Here is a 12,030-nt window from a genome sequence, read left to right on the forward strand (position 1 = left end):
ACATACAAAACTAGCTAGATCTAAAAAATGCATCAGCAAGATTTAAACTTTATACCTCTAGCAGATAGATCAAGGTGAATAAGGTCCAGATCTATAATCTCTAATGCAACCAAAACTTCTCCAAGAAGTTTCTTCTTCTACAAGGCGCACCATGCATACTCCAAAGCACTAAAAACTCCTTCTTTTAGCTCATAAGGCTCAACTAGGGTTAGGGTTTCATGGAAGGGGTGTTGGAGAGGTGGAGGCTGAGAATGGAGTGGGTTTGGGGGAGTTAAGGAGCTTAAATAGGGATCAAACCACGAAAATAGGGTTTAGGCACTGATCACGTATGCCCAACGTACTCCTGGTACACCCAACGTACTCAGGGTACCCAATACGCCTAATGTACACCCCTTTGTACGCCCAACGTACTTAGCATAACCCAAAACCGTCTAAACTTCAAGAGTTCATAACTTCTTCGTTCTAACTCTGATTTCGATGTTCTTTATATCCACGGAAAGGTATTGAGGAGCTCTACAACCTTATTTAATTACTTGAATTAAAACACATAGAACTAAAATCGATAATTCATAAAATATGATTGAAACACTACTTTCCCATTTTACCCTTTGACTCCAAAGCACAAACTGAACTCTTGGATCACACAATCTACATTACCCACATCCAAATGGCTCTAAATCTCTTGTTACGAAATCTCGAAGCCTTATGATACTTGATCTTCAGGTCATGGCCCCGAATTATGAAACGACCCGAAACAAGGTATTACATTTAAATTCCCACTTCTAATGTACACAATAAATTGAATAGATCCCACTCTCCTTTCTCAATTTAATAGAGCCACAGTTGATTCGCAGTCATTTCTTCCATGAAACCTGCCATCGCCTATTTGAAATCTATACAAACCCCATGGTTTTTATTTATCTAAATTGGATTTTGGGGGTTTAGGGTTTGATTTGAAGCTTAACTTGAAATCGATCGACATTTAAAATAATTTGTTAATACAACTTATTAACTAGAACCTTTCAACAATGCCATTTTAATCGAATATATGTAACCAGACACTTTTCAAAATGGCACCGCAATCGAGCTTCTCTTAACTGCAACTAGTCCCCTTTTAACTAGTTTACACTTACCGAATTAGAATCCGTATTTGGGCCTAAATATGCTCTTTGGTCCTTTTGACCACATTTATTTCGCTTTGATGTTTGGTGATCCAATACCAGCAATGTTAAAAGTTTTAGAGCAAATTACTGAAATCTTCCTTGTGGTTTGGTTAAATTGCGTGTTTGGTCTCTGACTTTCTTTTTTGCATTTGGACCATTCCTACTTTTTAATTTTGTTATGATCTTGGTTCCTGTCCGATAGAAAATGACTATCATACCCTTCATATTTGTTTTTTTAATTAATTTATTATTTTCTTAATTATTAATATTATTATGAAAATATTAATGGGTCCCACATCAACCCTTTATCTCTCACTCTCTGACTCTCTCTCTCTCTCTCAAATTAATCGAAAGCCACATCCCGACCATTTGTAACACCCATAAAAATCAAGCCAATTTAAAACCTTTTCAACTAATTAAAACCATTAATTATTACAAAGTGTTTTCAAAATAGTTTCATGTCAGAGTATCCCATAAAGCAAAATCATAAAATGTGAGGAGCTGTATGATCACGCCTCCGCCTTCCCGCGATCATCCGAAGTACCTGAAACCAAAACTGAAACTGTAAGCCCGAAGCTTAGTGAGTTCCCCCATAATACCCATACACACAACAATATACATATAATCACAAACAACATACTATGGTCCAGTCAACCATCGGGTTGGAATACCCCAAGCCCTCAACCATCAGGTTGGAATACCAACATACTATGGGTCCAGTCATCCTCGGGATGGAATACCCCAGGCCCACAACCATCGGGTTGGAATGCCCACATACTACGAATCCAATCATCCTCGCGATGGAATACTCACAGCCCACAACCATCGGGTTCGAATGCCCAGGTTTATTGGCTCTCGCACAAAGCAGATAAGCCTCAACCACCAATCAAACATGTGCACATATATCAGATAATCACATAACAGTCTATAGACAAACAAACCGATCTAACCGATCATAATAGCATAATAACATCCTATCTACCAGGATACTGATCTGACAGATCATAACAACATAACACCATCCTATCTACCATGCTACTGATCTAATAGATCATAGCATCATAACACCATCCTATCTACTAGGATACTGATCTAACAGATCATACTAGCATAACATATCAGGATAACAATCCAAAAGGGCCGGCCTTGGTGCCTTAGACCCTTTAGTATAGTGAGGAAAACTCACCTCACAACTGTCGAACTGTAGTGATAAGATCAAACTCTTGAATCACAGCCACAAACTCCACCACATTCAAAATAATGCCAAGATGAAGTAGAGTCAGATCCACAAGCTCTTCTTTGCTCCAAGCTCCTTAGACTTCAAGCCTTTTTCAAAACACCACTTTCCAAGCTTCTGGGAGTCAGGGTGCTACAATTAGGCCCCACTTGAACAAGTCTTCGTCCTCGAAGTCTGCTGCGGCGAACAAATAAGGATAGTGCTCCCGCATCTCTGCCTTCGACTCCCACGTCCACTCAAATCCCCTCTTATGCTCCTACTGTACCTTTACCAAAGGCACTTCCTTGTTATGTAGAACCTTTACCTTCCTCTTAAGAACGACCACCGGCCTCTCCATGTAATTCAGGAGCTCATCAACATGAATATCATCTAATGGAACTAACGCCTCTTCATCCGGTATACACTTTTGCAACTACGAAATGAGAAAAGTGCTGTGAATCTGACTGAGCTCCTCTGGGAGGTCTATTCTATACGCCACCTTGCCAACCCTGACAATGATACTGAATGGCCCTATGTATCGAGGAACCAATTTTCTCCCTCTTCCTGAAGCGAATCACACCCTTCCAGGGAGAGACCTTCAGGAGTAGCATGTCACCCACCTGGAACTCCAGCTCAGATCGGCATCTGTCAGCATAACTCTTCTGCCGACTCTGAAAAGTCTGCAGCCGCTGTCTGATATGATAAATCCTCTCAGTAGTCTGCAGAACTACCTTTATCTATCCCATCTCCCTATGACCGATCTCACCCCAACAGACTGGGGTGCGACATCTCAGTCCATACAACAACTCATATGGTGGGGCACCAATACTGGAATGAAAGTTGTTATTGTGGGAGAAATATGTAAGGGTTAGGTAGAAGTTCCAGCTCCCACTGAAGTCAATGACGCAGGCTCTCAGCACATCCTCGAGAGTCTGTATGGTCGGCTCACTCTAGTCGTTTGTCTGTGGATGATAGGTTGTACTAAAGTACAATCTCATGCCCAGTTCCTTGTGGAACTTCTACCAGAAACAGGAGGTGAACCGAACATCCCGGTCTAAGACAATAGACACCGACACCCCATGGCAGGCAATGATCTCGCATATATACAACTCGGCCAGCTTCTTGGCCAATGAACTCTCCCATATCGCTAAAAAGTGGGCACTCTTGGTCAATCAATCCATGATGACCCAAATAGCGTCAAAGCCCTTCGCTGTCCTCGATAGCTTAGTGATAAAAATCCATCGTGATATGTTCCCACTTCCACACGGGAATCTCCAGGGGCTGCAGCTGGCCGTGTGGTCTCTAGTGCTCAACCTTGACCATCCTGTAGGTCAAGCACCTCTCCATGTACCAAGCGATTTCTCTCTTCATTCACGACCACCAATAACTCAATCGTAAATCCCGGTACATCTTGGTGGCCCCCGTGTGAATAGAGAACCGAAACTTATGAGCCTCCTCTAGAACAATCTGTCTGACCCCACCAGACATCGAAACCCAGAACCGACCACAACGGGTCAATAATGATAGGTTTTGAGCATTACAACAATCCTATGGTGCACATGAAACCCTAATGCTTTGGATCTAGGTTTTCTCAAATTATACATGCAATATTAAATTATCCAAAGCATGGACCCTAATTAGCATATAATTCTTGAGGATTACAACATAAAAACAAGTTAGATGAATGCCTCTTTGTTGTAGCTTGTTATCCTTGACCTTCAAGAGCTTAGTACCTAAAATACGATACCTATAATAAGTCACAAACACCAAGAGAAATGGAGGATTATGAGAGAGAGGCTAGGAGGCACTAAAAATTGGCTAGGGTTTCTTCCTTTGAAGCATTGGCTGATTTTGGGAGTGCTGGGGGTTCTATTTATAGTGTAGGATCCTTAGGGTTTTAACTAGGAAACCCTAATTCACTATGATAGGCCTTAAGCATTCCAATAACCCTTGTGATAGGCCCTTGGACGAAATCTTCATGGACCCTCACATAGATTTCTTCCATCCGTAATCAATATGGATCATTACCCAAACTATAAGTACCATTGATTTACCTAATTAGTCACTGTTAATTTAATCAGTCTCTTTTGATCACTAAATTAATTCCAAATTAATTCTTGATCAATACTAATTAAATAATATGATTTCTCAATTAATATATTATTCTTATAATATATTAATAAAGCACATTTAACCTCTTTCTCAAATATACATCCTATCATATTGCTATGGTGAAGGCAAACCAAAAGGACCATGCCACTATCGGGTTAAGTACACACCAATTACAGTTATGGACTTAGACACCTAATCCAACAGTATCCCACTTGGATAAGTCTAATAACTATAACTGCCAATGCAACTTCTAAATCTGATTAGTAATTGTAGCTCTCAAAATCCGCTATCAAACTCTGACCTAGTCAATGACGCGTCCTTTAGATAAGGGATCATACAGTCCTCTGTTCTTCAAGATCTCGTGTGGACAATGGCATGATCATAGTCATACTTATTGTCCAACAGTTTGTTTCCCGATTTCTGATTTGTTTAACATAGAACTTAATTGAACACATCAATTCAGTCCTAACCGGGCCCGACACATAAGTCAACACAAAATCATAGAGGGGCCCAAGATATCGCTTTTAATCCTCGTAGGATAAAAGGAATAGATAAACTTCGACTTATATGCTTGTACTAATTACTTGTTAAATTATACACAACAACACGTTTTATAACATCAAGTTACTGATGTGTTTTTGTACTATCAATGTACAATCAACTCGTAATCAACAACTCATATATCTTGGTTTTAAGACTATACGACATTATCGTCTCACAATCACTCGTGATAAATTCCATGAAGTGATTCATGTGAGCATGGGTTTAATCCAATACTCAAATCTTATTTCAAGAGTACTCATGAACGTTGCAGCAAACTTTTTCTATGTCTAAACACCTTAGACAATCTACAAGCCAATTCATGATAGTCTTGCCTCAGTACCTACTTCTAAAGTATGATCGATTGTGGATAATTTGAACAATCTTATTATTCTGGAAGTCAAAACATGCAAAACGAAACAATAGTATACAATTGACACAAGATAGTAACTTTACTTATAAATAAAACTTCTTTATTCAATCATCAAATGTCAATTACATTTTATCTATTAAAAGTTTCTAAATAGCTATCTAATCGCTAAAACTAGTATCATCCTTCATCCCAATACTCATAGCATGCTGCAAGTGCTTGACCCTACTCAGTCCCTACGTTAGGGGATCTGCTGGGTTCTCCTCTGACGATACCCTCTTCACTTCGAGGAGTCCTTCTTCTACCTGATGTCTAATGAAGTGATATTTCCTGTCGATATGTCTGGATCTGCCATGATCCGTCGGTTCCTTGGTTAAGGCGACCACACCCTCTTTATCACATAAAATCTCCATAGGTTCCTTTATGGAGGGTACAACTCCAAGGTCTCCAATGAAGTTCTTTAGTCATATTGCCTCCTTCGACACTTCGATTGCTGCTATGTACTCGGATTCGCACATTGAATCAGCCATAGTTTCCTGCTTGGGACTTTTCCATCTTACTACTCCTCCATTTAAGGTAAATACCCAGCCCGACTGAGAGCGGAAATTATCTCGGTCAGTTTGAAAGCTGGCGTCACTATACCCTGTCACTCTCAAATCATCACTCCCACCAAGGGTAAGGACCCAGTCGTTAGACCTTCATAAGTACTTAAGAATGTTATTTACTATAATCCAGTGAGCTCTACCAGGGTTCCCTTGATATCGACTAACCACGCTCAAGGCAAAATCCACATCAGGGTAAGTACATGTCATAGCATACATGATCGAGCCAATAGCGGAAGCATAAGGTACTCGACTCATTTCTGATATCCAAGCATCGGTACTCGGACTTTGAGTCTTACTCAGTTTGGTATTGCTCTGGATAGGCAATTCTCATTTCTTGGAATTCTCGATGTTGAAACGTTTCAACACGTTGTCCAAGTAGATACTTTGACAAAGTCCTATTAGCCTTTTACTCCTATTTCTCAAAATCCTTATTCCTAGAATGTAAGCAGCTTCTCGGAGGTCCTTCATAGTGAAACACTTCCCAAGCCAGGACTTAACCTCCTGCAGGGTTGGGACGTCGTTTCCTATGAGCAATATGTCATCCAGATAAAATGCGAGGAAGCTAACTATACTCCCACTAGCTTTGACATATACACAGGACTCATCCTCGCTTCTCGAAAAACTAAACTCTTTGACTTTCTCATCGAAACAAAGATTCTGTCTGCGAGATGCTTGTTTCAATCCATAGATGGATTTCTAAAGCTTGCAAACTCTATTCGGGTACTTTGCATCCACAAAACCCTATGGCTGATTCATGTAAACATCCTCATCCAACTTTCCATTTAGGAAAGCGGTTTTGACGTCCATCTTCCATATTTCATAATCATGAAATGCAGTTATGGCCAACATAACCCTTATAGATTTGATCTTGGCCACTGGTGAGAAGGTCACATCATAGTCAACCCCAGGGGTTTGAGTAAAGCCCTTTGCAACCAATCGTGCCTTGAACGTATGCACTTTCCCATCCATGTCAGTCTTCTTCTTGAAGATCCACTTGCACCTGACCGTCTTACGACCCGATACATTGTTAACCAAGTTCCAAACTTGATTGTCATATATGGACTGAATCTCGCTGTCTATTGCCTCTTTCCACTTTGCAGACTCCGGGCCTGCCATGGCTTCCTTGTAGTTGTTAGGTTCATCCATATTTATCAGTGCACTATTGATAATAAATGTATCATCCTCGGCAGTTATATGGAAGCCATATAGTACGGGTGAAACACTAACTCTACTGGAACGTCTAAGAGGTAAGGACTCGTCAATCGGTTCAACAGGAGTTTCCTCCTCGGGTTGAGTGCTAGTGTTTGAGGTTCCTTCATCACATGATTCTTGAAGCTCTTCAAGGTCAATTTTCCTCCCATTGTCCTGGCATATGAGTTCTCTCCCTCTCAGAAAACTCCTCTCCTCACAACGAAGACAACATTGTCACTCAGTCTATAGAAGAGATATCCAAAGGACTTCTGCAGGTAGCTGATGAAAATACATCACTCACTACGAGGTTCAAGCTTGTCGTGAGTCTCTCGTCTTACAAAAGCCTCGCAACCCCAAACCTTGATATGTGCCAACGAGGGAACCTTCCCTGTCCACATCCTGTGAGGTGTTTTGGCAACCTTCTTAGTTGGGACGAGATTAAGGATATGGGCGGCAGTCTCTAAGGAATACCCCTAAAATGAGATAGGTAACGAAGCTCGACTCATCATGGAAGGAACCATGTCCAACAAGGTTCGATTGCGCTTCTCAGCCACACCATTCAGGTGCGGTGTCCTAGGCAGCGTCAATTGTGAAACTATTCCACATTCCTTAAGATAGTCGTGGAACTCAATACTAAGATACTCACCACCTCAATCGGAATGGAGCATCTTTATCTTCCTGCCTAATTTATTCTACACTTCTCGCTTAAACTCTTTGAATTTTTCAAAAGTTTCTGACTTATGCTTGATTAAGTAGATATACCTATATCTGCTATAATCATCGGTAAAAGTCACATAGAAGCGGTTTTCATCCCTTGTGGTGGATCTAAAGGGTCCACATACATTCGTATGTATGAGATCCAATAATCCCTCACCCTTTTCACAAGAACCAGTGAAGGGTGACTTAGTCATCTTTCCAAGTAAACAAGACTCGCACGCTTCATTGTACCTAAGGTTGAATGACTCCAACAATCCATCCTTTTAGTGTTGGGCTATGTGCTTCTTGTTAACATGTACAAGACGACAATTTCACAAGCATGCCTTGTCCAAACCATTGGACGAATCAATATTCAATACATCATTTCCTAAGTTGTCTACAACCATCACAATTTCATATATACCATTACAAGACAATGCTTCCAAATAGAAAGTACCATTAAAGAAAGCATTAATATAACCAATTTCATTATTAAACGAAAATCTAAAACCTTTTTTTATACAAAACATGAAATGAAATAATGTTTCTTGTCATTTCTGACGAGTATCAACAATTATTCAACTCTAAACCTAACCCACTACTAAGCAATAAACAATAAACTCCAATCTTGGTGACAGGCGACACTTTCCTATTCCCCATGATCAAGTTCATCTTCTCGTGCTCCACATCCCTACTTCTTCTTAGACCATACAAATCAGAACAAATGTGAAAACCACATCCATTGTCAAGGACCCATGAACTAGTATGTAACGAGTTATTAGATTGAATAGTGTAAATATCTGTGAAGGTGGGTTTTATTTTCCCATCCTTTATGTCTTGCAGGTACTTCGGGTAGCTTCGTTTCCAATGCCCTTTTTCATGATAGTGGAAGTACTCTGCATCCTTTGGATTGAAAGATGGAGTAGCATAACCAGCTTTGGATCCACTCGAAGAAGAACCATTATGGGACTTTCCCTTGTGGCTCTTAGACATATCTTTCCTCTTCTTCCCCTTCCCATGTCCAATTGCCAGGACTGGGGCGACATTAGTAGGAGTGGGTACAACAGACTTGCCTTTTAAACCACTTTCAGCAGTTCTGAGTAGGCCTTAAAGCTTTCTTAGAGTGACTTCCTCCTTGTTCATATGATAAGTCATTCTAAACTGATCATAACAAGGAGGCAAAGAGTGTAAGATAATATCAATAGCGAACTCTTCGTCAAAGTTGACATTCAACTTTAGCAAGCGGTCCACATACCTTTGCATCCTTTGAAAGTGGGTCGTGATGGACTCTCCATCCTTCATCTTTTTTGTTATCATGGAGGCAATTATTTTGTACCTTTCTTATCGAGCAATTTGATGGTATCTTTCCATCAAGTCTTGGTGCATCTCGAAAGGCCAGAAGTCCTGATAGGACCTTTGAAGCTCAGGAGTCATAGTTGTAATCATGATACACGACACCTTTGCCGCGTCCTTCTCATGAGCCCTATACTCAGCCAATTGTTCTGGAGTAGCAATTTCTTCATTGATTTCCTTTAGATATTTGTGAACGAAATATTCTTTGTCTTCGTATCGAAGGGCCATTCGTATGTTATGAATCCAATCGTTGAAGTTGAACCCATCCATAAGTTCAAGAGGGAGAAAGAGCCAGAAGAGTTGGAGCCAGAAGCGTTGGAGGTAGACATCTGAAAAAATAAGAACAAATTTAATTAGATAGAAATCCTTAATATGACACCCAAATGAAATATTAAGGCTATGACCCAAACACAATAATTCACAATTCAAAAAAGGGATGTCATAATCTAATTGCAAATTATTTGAAGGGAGGTAAATGACGATTTACCAATTTCACCGCCCAAAAACAATTTTTTTAGATAAATAAGTTTTATGAAATTCCTAGTTATTTTGAGAATCATTGAACTTTTTGATGACATGTTTCAATCTTGATTATGCCCTTCAAGTTTGTGACTGGGATACCGAGGATCACAAACAAGGTGTGAATAACCATGTAAATATGTGTGGTACTCTTGATGTCGTTTACCACCTAATCAATGTGTCGGTTAGCCACACACGCTCCATTGATCTATGATAATTCTCGAGCTTCCCATTTCCACCCTTGTTAGTCCCAATTAGTGTGCCGGTTAGCCACACTGAAACATCCCAAAAATACGGTCCAAAAATTCCGTTTTAAATTGTTATCAAAAACCATAAATCATCCATCATCATAAAGAAAATCAAGAACCATGTATCTCAAAACATCATGTTAAATACTATATCAAAATCATATGAGAAAATATCAGAGTCTAAAACAATCCCAGGCTGAAACTGTGGTGTGTGCCATACGATCATCATGAGCCCTTCCCTTTGCTAGTGGAAGTACCTGAAACCAAAACTGAAAATCATAAGCACGAAGCTTAGTGAGTCTCCCCAAACTACCACATACCATGCACATAACATATAACATATATTGGGCCCCGCGCCTGCTACATCAAGTCTAGCTTGGCATCGACTTTCCCTGCATCGGGACTTGCCCGACATCGAACCCTATTCGGCATTGGGTCCCGCCCGGCATCGGGCAGATATTGGCATACATAATAACATATCAACTAACATATAACCTAGCACATATACTAACATGAAAACCTTCCTCGGGTCCCACCCGGCATCGGACCGAGATCCAAAAACATACTATCATATCCTACTAACAAGACATTCCTCGAGCTTACCCCGACATCAGACCGAAATCCAGAAGCATACTAACATTCCTTGGGAACCGCCCCGGCATCAGACCGGAAGCCGGAAACATGCTATCATACATACTAACTAGACATTCCTCAGGCTTGCCCCGACATCAGACTAAAGTCTGAAACTCCTAACACATAACAAATACATGCAAGAATCACAAAGACATCAAGCATACAAGCATACAAGCATTCCTCGGGACCGCCCCGACATTGGATCGAGATCCGAAAAAACATATAACTCTACATTGGGCCACACCCAACATCAGACCATAATCCGAAACTACTACTAACTTAAATGGGCCGACATTGGTGCCTTAGACTCGTTCCTACAGGAGAAAACTCACATCGCAAAGTTGTCTGCAAAAACTTGCGCTGAGTAATATCTGATAGCTGCTCCAACGACTCCTCGACTATGAATATCACAATAACTCTTAGTCAAAATCTGATAATCATTCTCAGGGTAAAATGACCATTTTACCCCTATTCAAAGTCAACATCCTGGTCAAAGTCAAAGTTAATGTCAACTCCCAGTCAACCCTAACTCGTCTAGTCATCTCCTAACTCGGTGAGTTCATGAACAACTCAGACACATGGTCGACTAAGTCAACTCATTGAGTTCTTCCTATCATAATATCAAAACATATCGACTCTAACTCATCGACTCCTCCTTGGACTCTTCGAGTTCTTCAGCTTTCGAGTCCTAATCTTGTCCAACTCACTAAGTCATCTCTTAAACTCAATGGTTTCACTCATAACCAGAAAAGGAGTTAGGGTTCACGAACCGACTCGCCGAGTCCCAGAACAACTCGTCAAGTCCTCCATTTGACATATCACTTTAATTGATTCTAATCCATTTCAATGCTTCTAACACATAGATTTGGACTCCTTAGACTAGCATTACACGTACAGTTGCTAACTTTATGTACAAGCATGGTGTTATCAAGCTAAAACACCTAATCCAAACCAAAATGAAGGTCTAAGTCATAGAATTGGGCCATGGCTAAATAAAGGTGGCAACTTTGAGCTTCTAAAGCTCAAGAGTGCCTAAATCTGAAGTCCTTTCATCCCCAAGGGTTCAAATATTGGATTGGCCTTGGATATGGCCCAAAAATGACAACATACAAGCTAAAAAGGAGATCTAAGTGAATAACAACTAAGGTATAAGCTTTATATCTCTATGTAGACAGAAATGAGTCCTTATATCTAGATCTCCAACCTTTTTTCTGCAACTTCAACCCTTTGATTCCTTCTTCTAGCTTTAAATAACAAAAAAGGCAAGAAATAGCTCAAGGTCACTCAAGGTTGATTAGGGTTTCGAGATTAGGGTTTGGAGGTGATGGAGGCTGGGATGGAGGCCAGATATGATGCTTAAATAGGGTGCAAACCCTAAAGATTA

This window comes from Lactuca serriola, chromosome 8 (assembly GCF_051521515.1).
Source record: "Lactuca serriola cultivar US96UC23 chromosome 8, Lser_US96UC23_V15, whole genome shotgun sequence".
Taxonomy (NCBI): domain Eukaryota; kingdom Viridiplantae; phylum Streptophyta; class Magnoliopsida; order Asterales; family Asteraceae; genus Lactuca; species Lactuca serriola.